At 39.4% G+C, this 20,720-nt stretch overlaps 1 protein-coding gene across 5 annotated transcripts in view; it reads right to left on the bottom strand.

Annotated features, from left to right (window-relative positions):
• The window catches only part of DCUN1D3 (defective in cullin neddylation 1 domain containing 3), a 36,437-nt gene that overhangs the window by 14,894 nt on the left and 823 nt on the right, over positions 1–20,720 (bottom strand). For 3 of the 5 annotated variants that reach the window (XM_077141626.1, XM_077141625.1, XM_077141623.1), the window contains exon 2: positions 20,437–20,512. The exons of the other annotated variants lie outside the window; for them this stretch is intronic. The gene's annotated coding sequence lies outside the window, so the exon portion shown is untranslated. The remainder of the gene's footprint in view (positions 1–20,436; positions 20,513–20,720) is intronic. 5 annotated transcript variants of the gene reach the window in all.

Raw genomic sequence — 20,720 nt, 5'->3', positions numbered from 1 at the left:
TCTACATCATACGATGGCCAAGAAAAGGCCAGAATAAAAGTTCTAATCAAGGCCTTCAAAGCCTGATGCACTTGCCAAGAAAGCAAAGAGCAGATTTCATTTCCATTGGCTGGCAAGCCAAATTGTTATAACCATCTGAAAGAGCCAGCTCTTCCTCTCCCCACCCCCAGGCCTAGTTATGATATTTGGGGTGAGACAAAATAGCAACACTGGGGATTTTTCTAGGAGAGTGCTGTATAAAACAGAGCTTCCAATTTTAGGTCTAAAACTGAAATGAAAAAATAGCCAGAATTAGAAGTTTGTTTTAGCACAATTCATTGAAAATTACAAGTTTAAGTGCTGGTAGCTGGGGAGAAGGGAATCACATCACCACATGATTTCTAAGTCATGAAACGTCCACCAGTGACAGAATTAATAAATCCATTTGTGTCAAATGATGGAAAACCAAACTGATATTTGTCCTGCATTTGTTTCTGCAGTGGCAGCACTGACACAAAAGAACTGCAGCAGCAATTTATAAGGCAGAAATATTAATAAACATTTTGTGAAGCTAGTCAAAGAGGAAATATTTGAAACCCTGAATAATGAATCACTTTTCAGAAGTTAAATCAATTTAACAGGGAAAAAAACCTGTCAAATTGCTAAACAAAACATTTCTGGATTTCTAAAGCCCATTGTAGATTAACTTACTTTTGTGTCAAAGTAAAAGTCAAGTGCAGATAACATTACCTGGATTCAAACTTGAGGAACAGATGCCTCAGTCTCTAAATTCCAGTGATAAACACATTAAAATAGCAAATGTCCAGGTTTCAAAAAAAGCTTACAAAACATATAAAGAAACAGAAGTGATGTCCCAAGCAATGTGAGAAAATTAAAGCATTAGAAACTATCAATAAGGAGGACCAGACTTGGGACATACCAAAGACTTAAAAAAAAAATGGTCCTAAATATGCTCAAAGAACTGAAGGAAAAGACGAATAAAGAACTAAAGGAAATCAGGAAAATGAAAGCTGAACATGAGAATATAAACAGAGATGGAAAACTATGAAAAGGAGCAAAACAGAGCTGAAATAACAGAAATTAAAAATTCCTTAGAGGGGTTCCACAGCAGATTGGAGATGGTAGAAGAAACAATCAGTGAACCTGAAGATAAGCCAACTGATATCATCCAGAAGCATAAGGAAGAAAAGTGATCAGAGCCTGAGGAACCTGTGGGACACCATCAAACGTACCAATATGTGCATTGTGGGAGTCCCAGAAGGAGAGAAATGGGCAGGAAGAACATCCAAAGTCATGATTAGATATATCAAAGATGCACAACCAACTCCAACCAGGATAAACTCAATAGACCTACACTATGGCATATTACAATCCAACTGTGAGATGCCAAAGATAAAAAGAGAATTCTGAAAGCCACAAAAGAGAAGCAATGTGTCATGCACAAGGGAGCCTTAAGTGCCAATTTCTCATCAGAAGCCAGGGAGGCAAGAAGGGAGTGGGATGACATCTTTAAAGTGTTGAAAGCAAGGAATTGCCAACCAAGAATTCTGTACCTGGCAAAAACTGTCTTTCAAAGTGAGAAAACAATTAAGACATTCCCAAATAAATAAAAGCTGTGAGTTTGTCACCTCTACACCACCCCTATAAGAAGAGATGTTTAACGGAGTTCTGCAGGAATGGACAATAGGAAATACATCGAAACAGCATGAAGAAATAAAAATCTCTATTAATGATAACAACATGGGTAAATATAAATGCCAGCGCTATTGTATTTTTGATTTGTAACCCCACTTTTCACTTCCTACAGGTTCTAAAAGGCAAATGCATAAAATGTAATGAGAAATGGTGATTTTGGACTCATAATGTATAAATGTTATTTGTGACAAGAAATGCATAAAGGTGGGGGAAAAGAGGGGCACAGGAACATGGTTTTTGTATACTATTTAGATTAAGTTGGTATCAAAGCATATGAGATCATTATATACATTTAGGATTTTAAATTTAAACTCTGGGATTAACTACAAAGAAAATATCAGAGAATATCAAGCGCAGAGAGACAGAAATTAGAGTATAGGTTGCCAGAGGCAGGGGGTCAGGAGGAATGGGGAATTCATGCAAAATGTGTATTGGGTTCCTGTTTAGGGAGATGAGAAAATTTTAGTTCTGGAACATGGTTAGTGTACTGCAACACAGTATATATGATTAATCCTACTGAATAGTATGTTTGGGAGTGGTAAAAATGGGAAATTTATGTTCTAATTATGTTTTCACAATTAGAGAGAGAGCGCGTGCAACTAAGGAGACAATAGTAATTAAATATAATACATGATACCGAAAGGGATCAAACAACAAGGAAGAGCCTCAAAAGACACAAAAAGGCTCCAAAGGGCATTAGTGGGACATATGAAAAAACTGGAATATATACTGTAAGCTATGGCTTCCAAGCTCAAGCGGAGAGCTGGTACATGACATCCCAGCCATCTCTTCCCCTGCCACAGGGACCAGACTATACAGATAGTACGTCCAAAGCAGTGGAAGCTATATTGGCCTGGGTCCCTGAATGACTAAATGAGAGTACCCTTCCCCTCAATGACCCATGTGGGACACAAGGCATGAATGAGCAATAAACTTTTATCAGATTAAGCCAACTTTGCAAATCCTAACTCCTGAATATCTATACACCTCGTCACACTCCCCCAACCTAATCTCTACAGTGACTCACTATAGTTCAGGCCCTACAATCTTTAATGCAATATTTTCAACAAACGGTTACTTACTTCCAGCATCGCTACCTGCAGTCTCTCTACACTGCCATGGTGTGATTTGTCTAACACACTCTCTCTCTCACACACACACACACACATACAGAATAAAATCCGAGGCATACAAGGCCATACTGGATTTGACCTCAACTACTGTCCATATCCCCATCTCATTCCAAGCACCTCAGGCAGACCAAAATACCTGCCAATCACCTCTTGTGCCTCTGAGTTTTTGTTACCACTGTTTGAAACCCTTGTCCTCTCCACAGTCTTCTTTCAAGGTTTGTTCAGATCTTATCTCCCACAGGAATCTTTCCCTGACTCCTTCAAGTAGACCTAAAGCCTCTCCGTCCCTCAGCACCTTCATTTATAGCACCAATATTTTTATAGCACTGATTTTACATTTTCTAATTGTTTCTGTGCTTGCCTTCGGCCCAGGAAAGTCAGTCCCTTACTCATGTATGCCTAACTTAAAAACTATGAAGTCTGATTCTTCTTAAGAGAAAATATCTTGTATTCCTTTGGAAACCTTCAGTACTATTAATGAATATTTTTCAAAGTTTTGTTCTGTTAAGCTGTTATTGTAATCAAAAGCACTCTTGCTGAAGCAGGCTGAGTCAGAAGTAGTAAATGCTAGAGAAAGACCTTCAGAACTCTGTGCTAAGTGAGTCAATTAAAGCATTGTATGCAAATAGTAAAGCAAATCACAAAACAGAGGAATTTAGGACAGACTGTTCAGAGGGAAGGAAAAGTCATTCCATCCAAATCGGGTAAAAGTACTGGAAAGATTTTCACCTGTTGCATAATATTTTATTATCTCTTTCTGCTAGGCAAGCAATGGTGGGAGAGCTGGAAATTTAGAAAAGCAAATGCTCTGAAAAATTAAGCAACTCGTTTTCTCACCAAGGCAGATTAAAGTCAGAGTTGAAGAAGTCTTCAATAAAGTGTTTTTATTTTTTTACTCAAAGTTAGCATGAAAGTTTAAGTTTCCAACATCTTGAAAGGGCTTTATTTATAGGTGAAAAAATTCTGGATGAAATGAATGAAGGACAGTCTACTGTTAGAAGACCACAGTAAGTTTAATGGAAATGTGTAAGAACTGCTTGAAAAAATACTATCACTATGCTCACTATGACCCTATTATGAGCCTAATTATGAGTTTTCTTTTTTTAAATGTGTGCTCCAAAATGCTCATACATCTGTGCAGCTTATACTACCATAGAGATAATTATTTGTGTGATTGGGAAATACTCTTTTCTTCCATGTGGCTTTCATCTTTAAAAGCCCAATGGCTCAGCTGCCTGAGAGAGATCTGAACCGGGACACATCGATCCAATGGCAATTTCCTAAGAGAAGAAAATAAACAACCCCGCTCTTGTTTTGCAAATCCTCATCTATAGACTAAGGGCAAATGTCACAACCCTGCCCTTCACCCTTTCAGAATTTATCGAGCTTGAGCAGCAATTATCCATAAATAATGACTAACCTTTGCACTAAGGGAAATAGGCTCTGTGCTTCACAAACCCCTTATCTACCCAGAGTAGGGTGGTCTTTTGGCTTATGCATTCAAGGAGAAAGGTAAATGGCCTGATTAGAACTCAAATTGTTCGAAAGGTGCTGGCTGCATTGTCATGAATTAGATCCTAGTGGGAAGGAAGATTTTTAAGTCTGCAAAACACAGGCCTGAGTAAAAGGCTTTTTTCTTTTCCCAATATACCCAGTATCATGGGTCACCACCTCTCTCAGGAGTCAAGACAGTATGAATCACTTTGTGGAAGAAAAGGAGATGTCTTCACATACATTATGGTGGTGAAGGCATGTCTATTTACTTAGGTTGGACTGTATGATGTGTGAATAAAACTGTTTAAAAATGAACAGAAAGAAGTGCTAGAGAAAATGCGGACAGAGATGTCCCTAGTCACTTGTCAGTAAGAAAACTGAGAGGTGCAGCCCTTTGGAGGGCAGTGTGGTAGTTCCACAGGAGGCTAGGGGTGGGGCTGCCATATCATCCTGCAACCCTGTTGCTTAGTATATACTTGGAAGTACTTAGTGTGGGGACACAAATGGACGTTTGCACACTGGTGTTTTTCAGGTAGTGTTCCTGATTCACAATGATGGAAGTGACCTAAGGGTACAATGACTGAGGAATAGGAATAGTTTAAACATACAATGGACTAAAAGAAGTTGTGAGGCATACAACTAAGTGAATGAACCTTAAGGACTGTACGTTGAATGAAATGTCAGAAACAAAAAGGCAGATATTTTATCATGCCTCAATCATATGGACTAACTACAATATAAAACTCAGTGAACTGAAGTCTAAAGGGTCCTACATTATAAACTTTTTTTTTTTTTTTTTCACGGGCAGGCACCTAGAAGTGATCCTGGGTCTCCGGCATGGCAGGCAAAGTTCTTGAGCCACCGTAGCCCATAGATTATAAACTCTTACAGCAGTCACATATATTCTGGAGTTGTAACTGTTATTTCTAAATTCTGAGATACTGAGCAATTTATATATAACCTGGTCATTCTTAGAAACTTTGGGTATTTATATGACACCTGAGACTCAGAGTTAGAACTGTGAAGCTATGAAAGTCAGCACTACCCCATATGGAACTGTTTAAAAAGTTGAAAGGGATCAGACTTTGACTAGATAAAAATAAAGCTGATCTGGATAGGACTGGGGTAGATGAGAATACAGGGTAAAGGATGATATTGTCCATATTTTAAAACTTCAACATCTATGTGAGACCAAAAGAAAAGATGTTTAGTTGGTACAAAATTTATATTTTGGATAGTGCATTACCTAATTTAACTTGTATGGCCAGTTTAATTCAAAACCATAAGTACATGCAATCTTGAATAGGGCATGAGATCTTTTTGGTTTATTCAGGTTAGTGTGATGCCCTGATATATCCCAGAGTAATCTGGGCAGTGAATAAAGAAATATTTACAAAGTTCCCTTGGGTGACTGGGGAGACAGGAAGAAATATTCAACTTTCCCATTTGGAAAATTTCTGATATTCTCAGAGGCAGTGAAGACAACGAAACCAATTGGCTGAGCCCTCAATCTTGGGGTTCACCCCTATGAAACTTATTCCTGCAAAGGAGAAGCTAAGCCTACTTAAAATTGTGCCTAAGAGGCATCCCTGGAGTACCTCTTATTGCTCAGATGTGGCCTCTCTCTCTACGCCAACTTGGCATGTGAACTCACTGCCCACCCCCCACCCCCATGTGGGACATGACTCCCAGGGGCATAAATCTCCCTGGGAATGTGGGACAAAACTTCCAGGATGAGACAGGACCCAGCATCATGGGATTGAGAAAGCCTTCTTAACCAAAAGGGGGAAGAGAGAAATGAGAAAAAATAAAGTCTCAGTGTCTGAGAGATTTCAAAGGTTATCCTTGAGGTTATTCTTACACATTATATACATATCCCTTTTTAGGTTATGGTGTATTGTAGTGGCTGGAGGGAAGCACCTGAAACTGTTGAGCTGTGTTCTAGTAGCTCTGATTCTTGAAGATAACTATATAACAATACAGCTTTTACAATGTGACTGTGTGATTGTGAAAACCTTGTGTATGATGCCCCTTTTATCCAGGGTATGGACAGGTAAGTAAAAAAAATAAGGATAAAAATAAATAAGGGAGATAAAGGATAAAATAAATTGTGTAGATTGAAATACTAGTGTTCAATGAGAGAAAAGGGTAAGGGGTGTGGAACATATGATTTTTTTTTCTTTTCTTTTTCTGGAGTGATGCAAATGTTCTAAAAACGATTGTGGTGATGAATACACAACTATGAGATGATATCGTGAGCCACTGATTGTACACCATGTATGGAACTGAAGATTCATCAATAAAAACATTTTTTTAGGGAGAGGGCCAAGATGGCAGCTGAGTTAGGAGTGGGATTTAGTTCATCCTCCTGAGCAGCTAGTAAACAGCCAGGAACAGTACAGAACAGCTGCTGGGGCCACGTCAGTGACTAGACACAACAGCATACCCCAGTCTGGACCAGCTGCAAGCCCACCCAGAACCATGAGTTCCCCAAATCACACTGGCCAGCGCTGTCCCACAAAGGCTGCTTCCCAGAGGGAAAAGGAGAGACTTTACCAGCAACAGGGGCTGAGCACAACCAAGCTCCAATTGCGAAATTAATTAACAAATTCTGACTACTAAAAATAGGCCCCCAGCTCAGCTGAACCTTGAGTAAAAACGGAGGTTGCTGGTTTTGCCCTGGTGCAGAGGGGGTAGGGCTGATGGAAAAAGAGAAAAGAAAAAAGAAACACTTTAGAGGTTTTTTTGGATGTGAAAAGGTCTGGGCTCTGAAGGAAAGGAGGAGACACATAGGACCTGGAGATACACAAAGCAACATACCAACTTAAATTCTTGATTGGCAAACCTGAGGAATGGGGGTCCTGCTCTGAAAAGGATTTCTCTCTTTCGTTTTTATGGCTGTGTTTCTACAGCTTGACTACTCTTTGGATACAGCTGTAAGGCTTCAAGGGCTCCAACTGCCCCAGGCATAGGCAGAATTAAACTTGTCTGAGTGTTCATCTGGAGTCTGTGCTTCCCCAGGAGAGGTGTGGGGCCCAACTCAAGTGGATTCCCCCTTTCAAGGAATTCAGACCCCAGGGTCTGGAAAAGTGAAGAGATTAAAGCCAGCCAGCAATCTCTCCTCTGTCTCAACCACGCCCCCAGCAGGGAGAGTCTGCTGAAGTTAAAGGTACCAAACCACCTTATGCTGGTGCAACCCGCAGGCAGAAAAGCGCCACACACTGGGCAGGATAGGAAAAACGCACAGTCCAGAGACTTCATAGGAAAGCCTTTCAACCTGCTGGGTCTCACCCTCAGGGAAAACTGATGCAGGTGACTCCTTCCTAACAGGAGGTCAGTTTGGTCTGGGAAAATCTGGCTGCGGTCTATAATACCTAAGTAGACCCTCCTAAGTGGGGGAAAAAAGTACCATACAAGCAGGGAAGAAACAAGAAAACAAGAACTGAAAAATTCTGATCTGTTAAACAAAACCTAAGCTAGAGATCCGGAATAAGCTGAACTGAATGTCAAAGAACAGAAAGACAACAAAATCACCCAGCAAGAAAATCTTAGGTAAAAAAAGTGAAAACAATCTCCAGAATAAACTAATTAAGGTAATTAAATGCCTAGACGCCAGCAAAAAATAATGAATCATACTAGGAAAACTCAAGATATGGCCCAGCCAAAGGAACAAAATTCAAATGAGATACAGGAGTTGAAACAATTAATTCAGAATGTTCGAGAAGACATGGAAAACCTCATCAAAAATCAAATCAGTCAACTGAGGGAGGATATAAAGAAGGCAAGGAATGAACAAAAAGAAGAAAGTCTGAAAAAACAAATCACAGAACTTAAGGGAATGAAAGGCAAGGTAGAAGAGATGAAAAATACAATGGAAACCTACAATATCAGATTTCAAGAGGCAGAAGATAGGATTAATGAACTAGAGGATGGAACATCTGAAATCCAACAAGCAAAAGAAAATATAGGGAAAAGAATGGAAAAATATGAGCAGGGACTCAGGGAACTGAATGACAACATGAAGCGCATGAATATACATGTTGTGGGTGTCCCAGAAGGAGAAGAGAAGGGAAAAGGAGGAGAAAAACTAATGGAGGAAATTATCACTGAAAATTTCCCAACTTTTATGAAAGACTTAAAATTACAGCTACAAGAGGTGCAGCGTACCCCAAACGGAATGGATCCAAATAGACATACTCCAAGACACTTAACTAATCAGAATGTCAGATGTCAAAGAGAAAGAGAAAATCTTGAAAGCAGCAAAAGAAAAGCAATCCATCACATAAGTGAAGCCTAATAAGACTGTGTAGATTTCTCAGCAGAAACCATGGAGGTGAGAAGACAGTGGGATGATATATTTAAAACTACTAAAAGAGAAAAACTGCCAACCAAGAATTCTATATTTAGCAATTGTCCTTCAAAAATGAGGAAGAAATTAAAACATTTTCAGACAAAAAAATCACTGACAGAATTTGTGAACAAGAGACCAGCTCTGCAAGAAATACTAAAGGGAGCACTAGAGACAGATAAGAAAAGACAGTAGAGAGAGGTATGGAGAAGAGTGTAGAAATGAAGGCTATCAATAAAGGTAAGACTATCAGTAAAGGTAAAAAGAAGAAAAATTAGAAAGCAAAATGGTAGAAGAAAGTACTGCCCTTACAGTAATAACACTAAATGTATTAAACTCCCCAATCAAAAGACACAGACTGGCAGAATGGATTAAAAAACAGGACCCATCTGTATGCTGTCTACAGGAAACACATCTTAGAGCCAAGGATAAAGACAGGTTGAAAATGAAAGGTTGGGAAAAGATATTTCATGCAAATAAACAAGCTGTGGTATATATATACAATGGAATATTATGCAGCTGTAAGACAGAATAAAGTTATGAAGTATGTAACAACATGGATGGACCTTAAGAACGTTATGCTGTATGGTCTCACTGATATGAACTAATATTAATGAATGAACTTGGAAAATTTCAGTTAAGAACAGAGGTCACCAGGTGATAGAAACAGGGTAGATGTTGGGTAATTGGAACTGAAGGGATACAGACTGTGCAACTGGACTGATTGTAAAAATTCAGAAATGGATAACACAATACTACCTGATTAAAGCACAATAATGTTAGAACACTGAATGAAGCTGAATGTGAGAATGATAGAGAGAGGAGGCCTGGGGGCACAAATGAAATCAGAAGGAAAGATAAACAATAAAGACTGAGATGGTATAATCTAGGAATGCCTAGAGTGTGTAATGATAGTGACTAAATGTTTTTACATGAGGAAGAACAAAGGAATGTCAATGCTGCAGGGTGTTGAAAATAGATGGTAAGTAATATTTTAAAACTGTAACTTATGTGTGAGACTATGTATTTTGACTAATGCATTTACTAATATAACTTATGTGGATAGCTTAATTGAACACCATAGTACATGGAAACTTGAGTAGGGCCTGAGATTTTGTAGGTTGGTCCAGAGTGATGCCCCGATAAATCCCAAAGTGATTCAAACAGTGAATAAAAAAGCATTTGCAAAGTTCCCTTGGGGGAATGGTGAGAAAGGGGAAAAATTCAACTTCCCCAAGCGGAGAATTCCTGATATTCTCACAAGCAGCGGGGACAACCAAAGCAATAGGCTGAGCCCCCAATCTTGGGGTTTGTTCATATGAAACTTAACTCCACAAAGGATAGGCTAAGCCTACTTAAATTAGGCCTAAGAGTCACCCCCAAGAGAACCTCTTTTGTTACTAAGATGTGGCCTCTCTCTCTCAGCCAACATGACAAGCAAACTTACTGCCCTCCCCCTCTCTACATGGGACATGACTCCCAGGGATGTGGACCTTCTTGGCAACTGGGACAGTAATCCTAGAATGAACTGGGGCTCAGCATCAAGGGTTGAGAAAAACTTCTCGACCAAAAGGGGAGAAAGCAAAATGAGACAAAATGAAGGGTCAATGGCTGAGAGATTCCAGAGTCGAGAGGTTATCCTGGAGGTTATTTAGTTAAGCACTAAATAGATATCACCTTTTTAGTTAAGGTATAATGGAGAGGCTGGAGGGAACTGCCTGAAAATGTAGAGCTATGTTCCAGTAGCCATGTTTCTTGAAGATGATTGTATAATGACATAGCTTTCGCAATGTGACTGTGTGATTGTGAAAACCTTGTCTGATGCTCCTTTTATCTACCTTATTGACAGACAAGTAAAATATATGGATTAAAAATAAATAAATAATGGGGGAACAAATGTTAAAATAAATTTAGTAGACTGAAATGCTAGTGATCGATGAAAGAGGGGTAAGGGGTATGGTATGTATGAATTTTTTTCTGTTTTCTTTTTATTTCTTTTTCTGAATTGATGCAAATGTTCTAAGAAATTATGATGATTATGAATATACAACTGTGTGATGATATTGTGAGTTACTGATTATATAACAAGAATGGAATGATCATATGGTAAGAATGTTTGTGTTTATGTTTCATAAATAAATTAAAAATTTTTTTTTAATTTAAAAAAAAGAAAAGATAATATGTTCGTTTCCTGCCCATGTTAAAAAAAGATAGTATGAATCACAAATCAAAATTTACAAAGGATAAGGGCTTCTGGCATGGAACGCTACATCATACCACAGTTGAGAGTTTCTCATTATGAAATCATGTAGAAAACTTGTATTAAATAAATGAAGGAGGAGGAAAATCTAGGACTACATCACAGTTACCATTTTGCTCTATTTTAACCTAACCCTGACTATTTTAACACATGGCACAGAAAGATCAGAGGCTTGGGACCATCTTTATATCAAGTTTTTAGAACTGTAATTTGAAACATTAAAAAATATATTACAAGAAACTACTCTACCTACTCCATGGCCCTTCATGCTGAGTTAATTTTAGAACAAGAACATGTGCAATACATAGACCAACAACCAAACGTAGATAATAAAAGATAATGTTAAGATATACTGAAAATGTCTAGAGACTACAGATAATTAAGGCTTACAAAAAATTTTAAAACTTAAGAAAGCATAGACTAACACCTGGAAGAAGCTTTCTCGGCTTCTGTTGCTCCATCAAGATTTTAGTTTTATTCTGGGGCTTTAGCACTACTTATCTTCCTTCTCAAGTCCTAACTATGTTTAGTTACAAGCACTATGACAGGAAGGGAGGAAATTTTAAATAAAGCCTGCCTCACTCTAGGGCACATGCCACTCTTTCCCTTTAAAGCAGTTACTAGACTAGTGTGAGATAGAGCCTCAGTTTTCTGGAGCTGTGAATTCATGCACTAGCTTGGATTCACGTGAGGTGGTTAGGCTTTTCTTCCTTCCGAACAGAACAAATCAGAATCCTAAATGCTACCTATATGGGGAGTCACAACAACAAAGTGTAAAAGATACTAAAGATCAATACAGGTTGTGGGAGAACTGGTAAAGGTGAAAGAGGAAACGTTATTTTTTTCAATATAGGAAAAAGAAAACAACTAGCACCACTACTAACTCCTATGACATTTTTAAATTCTATACAACCTACTTATGAGTATTTCTGGCATGAATACAGAAATAGCAATTTCTCAATGTGCTTGAATTAGACAAGTCTGTAAACCCACTCAAATTTGGACCTGCCCTACTCTGTCCATCAACATACAAAGTTTATAAATTAAAGTGTGGCAGGGATGCAAGGGTAGTTCAGTGGTAGAATTCTCTCCTGCCATGAGGAGATGAAGGTTCCATTCTCGGCCCGTGGTAGAATTCTCACCTGACATGGGAGACTTGGGCTTGATTCCCAGCCCACGCATTTCCACCCCCCACCTGCCCTCCTCACCCACAAAAAAAAAAAAATCAATAAAAGGTGCTGCAATAACTGATACTCACATTGAAAAAGAATGAAATGTGACCCCCCCCAATACAGCATACAAAAAAATAAAGAATGGCACTGCATAAGAACTGAATCTTAGAACTGACAAACTTCAGTCATTCCTGTACCACCTATATGTTCTTACCAAACTCACTTACCATTCCAACTACTGTTCACCTAATATTTTTAAACTTAAAATCTATCTACTTTAGTATTATTTTTCAGCAACACTATCCATGAAGTCATAGATTTGATATCTAATTGTTTTTACTAATGCATATCAAAATACAGAATGAGTAAAAATCATCTCACATACCAAGAACAATCCAAAATGAATGCTCGAGTGCTCACTTCAGTAGTGTAAATACTAAATATAACAAAGACCACAGTCAGAGAAACAATGATCTAGTCCCAAACTCTTCATGCCACACAGTTATCAAAAGAGACTCAAAGATGGGCTATAACTTGCTGAAGGACTCAGCAAATAGTGGCAGGGTCTAGACTGGAATCTAGGACTCAGTCCAGTGGTGGTCCCACTAGAAAAGAATCTCCTGATGGGTGAGTTATAGAGCGAATCAGACTTGACTTAGGGGGTGTTCACCAACAACTGAAACTGAGCAGTTGGTAAATCGTTTGCATGCAGATCTGGATTGTTCACCTTCTTGGAGAAGGAACACATACAACATGATACTTGCCAACTGACTCTTTCAGAGATTGTCTGGACTGGGTGAAATAAATCTGCTGTTTCCTTCCTGAAGTCTTACGTGGTTTTGCCCAATGCACTGAACCATAAGGCAAACTGCCAAAGACAAAAAAGTCTCCCGGATCAGTTTCCCACTTTTTGATCCAACAGTATCCTAGCCACTGGGACCCCATCCCCATTGCTAAACTTACGGAGGCCCTGTAGGGTTTCAGGAGGAAGATTTTCCATCTCCAGATTTTAAGAGAGCTTTGGAAACAGGTCATATATTTCCATTACAGTCACTTTTGTACTTCTCAGATACCCAGAAGGCAGGTTTTATTTTCAGGTGGTAATTTGTGTCTACTGTGTGCCTAGCAATGTTTTATACACTGTTCTATACATAGACTACAAGAGGAGGTAAAATGATATAGTTCCTGTCTCCCTGGAAGTTGCCAATCCAGGTAAGCTTAGCTATCTATGCTTATGTAGCTAATAATCAATGTTATTATATAACCGGCACTGTCATGTCATGTCCTTCAAATGCACTATTATATTGAATCCTTGCAACTATTTACTGTGATTATCCTCATTTTATAGATGAGTCAACTGAGGCTTAGAGATGTTAAGAGACCCTTCTAAGGTCAAATGGCATGTAGGTGGTAAAGTTCAGACTCAAACCAGGTTGGCTGACTTCAAAGCCTATTTTCTTAACAACTGCACTATATATACCTAAACTTTTTGAAAGCCATACTACAAGGAAACATGAAGTCAGTGTATCTGAATTCTCCTTAAGTGAACTTGTTACTTGTGTTAGAGATGTCTAAACTAGTGCATCCGTGAAGTTTAACAATATAGCAATTCTGGGAATGCGATTTTATATTGATTGAGGGAGGGGCTTGCTATTTATAATCTGAAGCTATTCAGTTTGCTGTACCTGGATGTCAAGAAACTCCATCGTATAACAATAGATATACATTGCTCTTCATCATCTATAGTTTGCATGTGAGAGTCATGAATTACTTGACTGTTTACATGAACTATTCCCCTTGAAGGGTAGAAGACATTGTTCAATGACAATGGCCACCACCTAGTATTCTCCTCATTGTGTACTTTAATCCAAAGTCTAATGGACCCAGAGACATTACATTCCCACCTCTTTATCAGCTTCTGAATTGTCAAAAGAGAAAGGGATCTCAAAAACTTAGGGCAGCTTTCCATAAGCTGTCATCATGACTGACCAGACAATATTTTAGACCAGTCTGGTCAAACCAGCCACTGAATCCCTGTACTCATCCCTCTCTAGAAGAAACACTTTTTCCAGTAGTGGGAGAGAGGATATGTGTTCAGGGACACTGACCTGCCCAACTCACAGGGCCCCACCCCCTCCTTATGAATGGAATTTACTGGAGGTAGGCAATCCTGTGGGCTACTACTTTCCTACTTATTCTTCCCCCTATAAGTTCCATTGTCAGTATTTTCCACCCTTTCCCAGCTGGATCACTGATGAGCATTTCTCTTACCCCTGGACACCCAGTCCACAATACCACCAATACCACCCTGCCCTTCCAAAGGCCTGCGCCAGCCTGGCCCCATCCCCTGCAACTGTACCCACCCATCTTAATGTCTCTGAGAAAGTCTTTAGACTTTTCTCTTTCATAAAAGGTTAGGAAACCCCCAAACAAAATTTTCCTTACGATGGACATCAGCAACAATCAACTGTTTTAAGCAAATAACTGAGTAAGTGTCTAGTTAGTTCAAAGAAAAACTAATTTACCCTGGGAACATTCTTAAAAACAGACACAAAGCATTCGTCCTTATCACTCCTCACTCCCAAATTCCACTTACTTAGAAAAAGAAAAAATTGTCACCGTAACTGGGAAAAATGCCTCCCTCAGAGAGCCTGAGACCTCTAGCATGCCCATAACTCTGCAGCACACTCACTGCAGTGGTATTCCTAATCCCCCTCTCTCCTGTTTAAACAGCAGCCACTAGGTAATCAAGTAGATACAAACCAAGTGGCTAACTGAAAGTAAATGTGCTTCATAAATTAAAAAAAAAAAAAGGAATGTGGCCATTGTGGTTATTTCTGCAAAGATGTTCTAAAGCTGTTCTATCAATGGTTACACGTGGGTTTTCCTGTTCAGATTCAAGAGCAAGTCACTGGGAAAAGGAAGTAGACCTTTCAGCATATTGTCGAGGTATTCTCTACAGTTTGCCATCTATCTTATGTTAAGAATTTAAGAGTTTTGATATGGCCTCCACTCTGATTTTAAAGTAGTATGATAATGAGGCCATTACTCCTAATAAGTAGCAAAAACATTTGCTAAACTAAAAAGCCTCTCATCCCATTATCTATTAACTTCACTTCGCATGTACATCAGACCTGTATAAAGAGTGTTCTCTGAATAACTGATAATTTGTGACAAAATATCAAGTTGAAAGTTCAGAATCTGGACTGGAGAACACAGGAATAAAAAAGAACAAATACCAAGGATGTGATTAAACTCTAACTACTGAATGCCTACACAACTCATACAAGGCAGTGTAACTACAAGAACCAGTTCAGAGAAAGCCTGATTTTAGTCATGTAGTAGACAATATCTTGTTCTGTAAGTTTAAGCAAGTTTACTAAGCTTTCTCAAGTTCCCCACTAAATCACACCTTTTCAACCTGTCTCCAGCCTCAGAAATCTTATGTGAAATTCCAACATAACAAAATATTAAGTAACTTCTCACAAGGTGAAGCAATGGGGTGAAATGGAAGACAGAACCCCACCCCTGTCCCTGCCACAGGGATACTTCAGCAATGACCCTTAGGAGGACTCCTCAAAGACTGGTTTGAAAAAAAACATCACACCATATATTCTAAGATTCTGGAAGGATCTGACTTTTCCCTACTTATTCCTAAACTGGAGGAAAAGTAATTACTTGCCTTCAACACTGTAAAAGTTTATGGCTTCAGTCTTGTCAGACTCAAAATTATAGGTCATATACTAATCTACTTTAGGCAAACACTGAATAGAGTCCAAACCCTTCATCAGTCAAGCAGAACTAAAAGCTGTAACAGAACTCTGCTGTCTTGACAGTGTGGACGTAACCTACAACAAAAATAAGGGAGCAGATCTCTTTGACACACTGTCTCTGGACTGAGAAGCAGAGATCGGGGCAGTAGTTACAAGATGCCAAACACTCTCCAAAACTGAAAAGTCCTACAACAACGCAGTGGTTCTGAGAATCTCAGTCAGTCATCAGATCTGTTCAGGAGCTTCAGGCCTCTGTACCGGAATTATTTCCAGCCCCTAGCTCCTGAGATTGAAACTTCCAGAAGACAGCAGTACTTGAATAAGGAAGGTGCTTCTTAATGCTATGCAATCTAAGCCTCCATGCTGCAGTTCAACCTCATACCCAACAAATAGCACAGCTAAAAGGAAACTCCTGAGCAAGGCCAAGCCCTTGGGAAGGAGGGAGGAGTCATCAACATGGCATCAGCTGGTCTGTGCAATCAAATTACTATCAAACTGAACATAGGTGACTTAACTTTGCCACAAGGTGATCACCACCTTCAACCAGGGTTGATTGATTCACTAAGTCTTTCTATTCTAATGTATGGCATTTAAGGTCATACTTACACAGTTTTGAAGATTTCCCCTCCCATCTTCTTCTTTCAGCCTATCATGACTCCAAAGAATTTGGATTTTTGAGCCACTCCCAAACAATGTCTCATTATGTCATTAAATTGGTATGTAAATTCTCATCTGTAATTATTTACTAATGAAATGATCAAGTGCTCTGTTGTAATACCCTCGTTCCCACCCCCAAAAAGAAAAAGGATCATTCTTCAACTAGGAAAAACAGACACAAGAACTAATGAAGCTAGATTTGCTTTAAAGGACATGCCCAAAGAGCTCCAGAACAATATACCAACATTTCAGGAAAATTGATCTTGATTCACTGGCATCAACATCTGTAAAAAGGTAATTGCAAATTATCAAGAGCTGGGGAAACAGGAGTAGGCAAGTAATTTCCATTGTTTCTATCTATACTCACCTCAAAACACTTGGCAGCCAGTGTATAGTTAACCTTCCTTACTGCAGCATATCAAAACATTTGCAAAATCAGATTAATTTTAAGTCATATAATAAAATGCAAAATCTCTTACTCCAAGAGCAAGTGGCATCAACTGGCCTGCTACTTTTCAGAAAACTTTGTCCAAAAGACCCCAAAGTTTAAGAAACAAACCCACTGATACATTGGATCAAAGGGCCAGCTCGGCTCTAAGACTCCAAATTCACTTAATTCGTGGATTCCTTCCCCAAACACAATTCCTTTGGTAAGCCAACGTAGGAGTCAATGGCTTCTCCCTGTGTTCAAGTCTCCTCCTACCCATCCACCTCCTTCTGGAAATTAAAGCAAACAGTCTCCAAACTGGCTCAAGAAATGTCAACCTACAGGGTATTTTCATACTTGCTAGTTATAATAAACCTCTGAAAAGAAGAAAGATGAATACTGGACAGCTTAATAACCCATTGGCTAGAGCATTTTAGTTAAATCCGAAATTCTTTAACCTGGGCAAAAGCCAAAAAAAAAAAAAATTAAATCAATTCTCCGTTCCTTTTGAATTACTCTTTGGTATGGGTGGTGAGGGTGAGGTCTACTGTCTGACTGGTCCTAGCTGTTCAACTTTAGTCATCTGATATCCCAAAGGACCTTCTATTTGCATTCAAGTTGGATTATCCCAAACTGCCCTAGTTCTAACACTCCATCCACAGAAGCTACTAAAATACCAGACTTTTTCTTTCTAATACTACATTTACTACAAATAACATTTAAGTCTCTCAATCCTCTGGCTCAAAGAGCCAATTCCCCAAAGAACACACTAGTCACTGCTGTAAGTTCAAAAAAAATAGCAAATCCTTTCTGCTTTGACCTACTGTGTCATGGCCCAAGAGAGCCAAAATAATAAGAAATCTTGATTGGGCCTCTGCTAAGTGGACAATCTGGTTAAGGTGAAGCTGAAAAGCTGAGGACAATTTAAGATGAATGGCCACAACTAAAGGCAAAAATAAGTTACATCCCTTGGTTACAGCACAGCCCAAAGATGCCAACGTGGTGGAATTTAGCCCTATAATGGCCATTTACCTAATGTAATCCTGAGTAAACTGCTAGCATCAACATACACCTCCTCAGAATACTGTATGTCATCAGAAGGACCAGACCAGAGTGAGCTGTTATGCAAGAACTGCCTTCCTACAAAAAAAAACTTCAAACTTAGATCCTGATGGTCATCTTTGTAGACCAAGAAGGGCAAATTATTATCACCTGCCCAATCCTTCAACCCTAAATTCACACAGAACTGAAAGAAAAGGAGGATTCCTATACTACAACAAATTCAGAATATTTACTATGCGATTTAAAATAACAGCATATAATACATAATCCCTTAATGAAAAAAGGTATGCCCTCAATCGAACATGCCACTGAATTTTGAACACATAGGTCTTCAAAAATAGGTTTATCTGCCAGAAGAAAACCAGGTGACCAATGCCTTTCCCTCTCCCACTCTCAGCAGGGTGACTTTTTATTACAATAGACTAATAATAGTACCTGCAAAAAAAGTAAGCAGTAAGACTCTAGGAAAACTGATAGAATTAATCAAAAAGGACCATCAATTTTCTACTTCCTTCCCCTGCTTGCTCTTTATTTTGCCAAGCTATTCTGAGCCCCATCCTCACCTCTCAGACCTTGTCTCTTTTCATTCTTTCCCTTTGCTCACCAAGCTTTGACTATTACTGCCACCTCCTTCCTCATCTCCCCATCCCCCATCTCACTCACACCCCCTTTCCCCAGTCTCTGGATTATGACAACCTCATTCCAGCCAGTTTTTGCACTAGCTGTTCCCTCAACCTGGAAGGCTCTTCCCCTTATCCATGCACGGCTGGCTCCTTTAAATTTAAAGCTTACTTAGATATCACCTCCTAGGAAAGGTCTTCCTTGACTACATCCTTTTCAGACACTTTCTATCACATCACTTTTATTTCATTCAGCACTTATCAAAATCTGATTTATTTATTTATTTATTGTCTGTCCAGCCCTATCCCTCCCATCCCATATAAGTTCCATGAGAGCAAGGAACTTTTGCTGTGTATGCCCAGTGCATAAATAGGCTAGCACTCAGTATTCATTCAATAAATGTTTGTTGTTGAATGAATGAACATTGGCCTTTTTATTCAATGGCAAACATGGTTACCAATCAATTAGTTCAGTTCAACTCGTCATTCTTTTCTAACAACTAACAACCACATTGTTTTTGCACAATACCAGGCACTAAACATTCTGTTCTGTCAAGGCCTGTGATCACTGATAAGTTGGGGGGGGGGGAGAGGGTTCACAGCATCAGAATCCCACTAAAATAATACTTCTAGCCATACACACATCAAAGTCAGTTATACAGAAGGAGAATTTATGGACACGTGCTAATCAAAAGACCCCTAAAATTCGAGCACTTTTTTTAAAGTTCTTCAGAAAGCACAGTTCCAGACTACACAGAGGATTTCCAAAGAAAATAACGCCAAAACAGGAATTATGCTTCACTATGAAATATGTATGACAGGATAGAGGAGTTACTTGGTGATATTTTTTAAACCAACAATATCAACAAAGAGACCTTCTCTCCAATCATTCTTTGTTTTCTGAAAACAACTTTTCACTAATTTTAGTCTTCTTTAAAACAAAACTAAACAAATCATACCTTCTCATTTAAGACCACCGTATACACAAAAATCAGCTAAATATGATGGGAAGCAGCAAAGTCAAGTATCACTGGACACTCGTGTGCCAGACACACTTATGGAGAGATAAAAGTGCTACTGTCCAATTGTGGAAACAAAAAAGTAATATGGGGTTTTTCTATTCTCTGAAGTGCATAATCAAGTGTGGGTGGAGAGAAACACAGAAAACCAGAATTAGACCAACATCAAATCATTTTGTAAAGAATTGATCACATGTAAATTTCCCACACAAACTATTCAAGGCAAGAGACCTTGATTCCTGGACTATAATACCATTTAGGAATCCTTGCAGGGCTTTGGAATTCCAGTATTCATAGAAGAAAATGCTCGTTATAATCGGGACCTACCAGGCATTGAGAGGTACTCCCAATGTGAAAACTATTAACTGAAGTATAACAAAGCTTGCAGTTAAGAGCTGGGGTAGGGGCTGAACACCAAATTTAAAAGAAGTAACCAAGACATTAAGTGCCAGTTAAACAACAACAACAACAACAAATACGATTGCCACCCAGCCACAGTGAATTAAAGTGGAAACGAAGGGGAGGAGAAGGGGTGAGAGGAGTGGAAAAAATATTTGTCACCCTGTCCACTTCCTAAACAGGATACAGGCAAAACCTCCAGTGCTATTAACCTCAGGCACAGATGGTTATCGTTCATAGCAAAGGTGTACAGACAGGTCTTCAGGTCTGAGCCCCTTAATTCCAGGGCTGTTAATGATTAAAGAGAAGGATGGGGGTGGGGAGGAAAATGAGGGCGGAGGGAGCGGGAGACTCACCCACCATCTCTCAGGACTTACCCGGGGCACAGGACCAGTCTGCACCTCCTTCGGGGCAGCTCCGGCCCCGGATTCCCAAGCACTGGGTTGAGGGGTACTGGCGGTAGGGAGATAGGGACAGTAGGTAAGTTTTCTGAGCTCTGCGGCTGACACGCCACAGGCTCCCCTCACAGCCTCTTCTTCCAGAGAGACCAGTCCGGACCAGGCACTGATTTCCACTCCTCCCCTTCCACCACTACCACCCCCTTCTCGATGGTACCCAACCCCCGCCCCTTCAGTTCTCAACGCTCCCCCCTTTTCCTCAC

Source organism: Tamandua tetradactyla, chromosome 23, assembly GCF_023851605.1.
Source record: "Tamandua tetradactyla isolate mTamTet1 chromosome 23, mTamTet1.pri, whole genome shotgun sequence".
NCBI lineage: Eukaryota > Metazoa > Chordata > Mammalia > Pilosa > Myrmecophagidae > Tamandua > Tamandua tetradactyla.
Note: the sequence above shows the minus strand (reverse complement) of the source record. Positions and strands in the feature narration are given on the sequence as shown.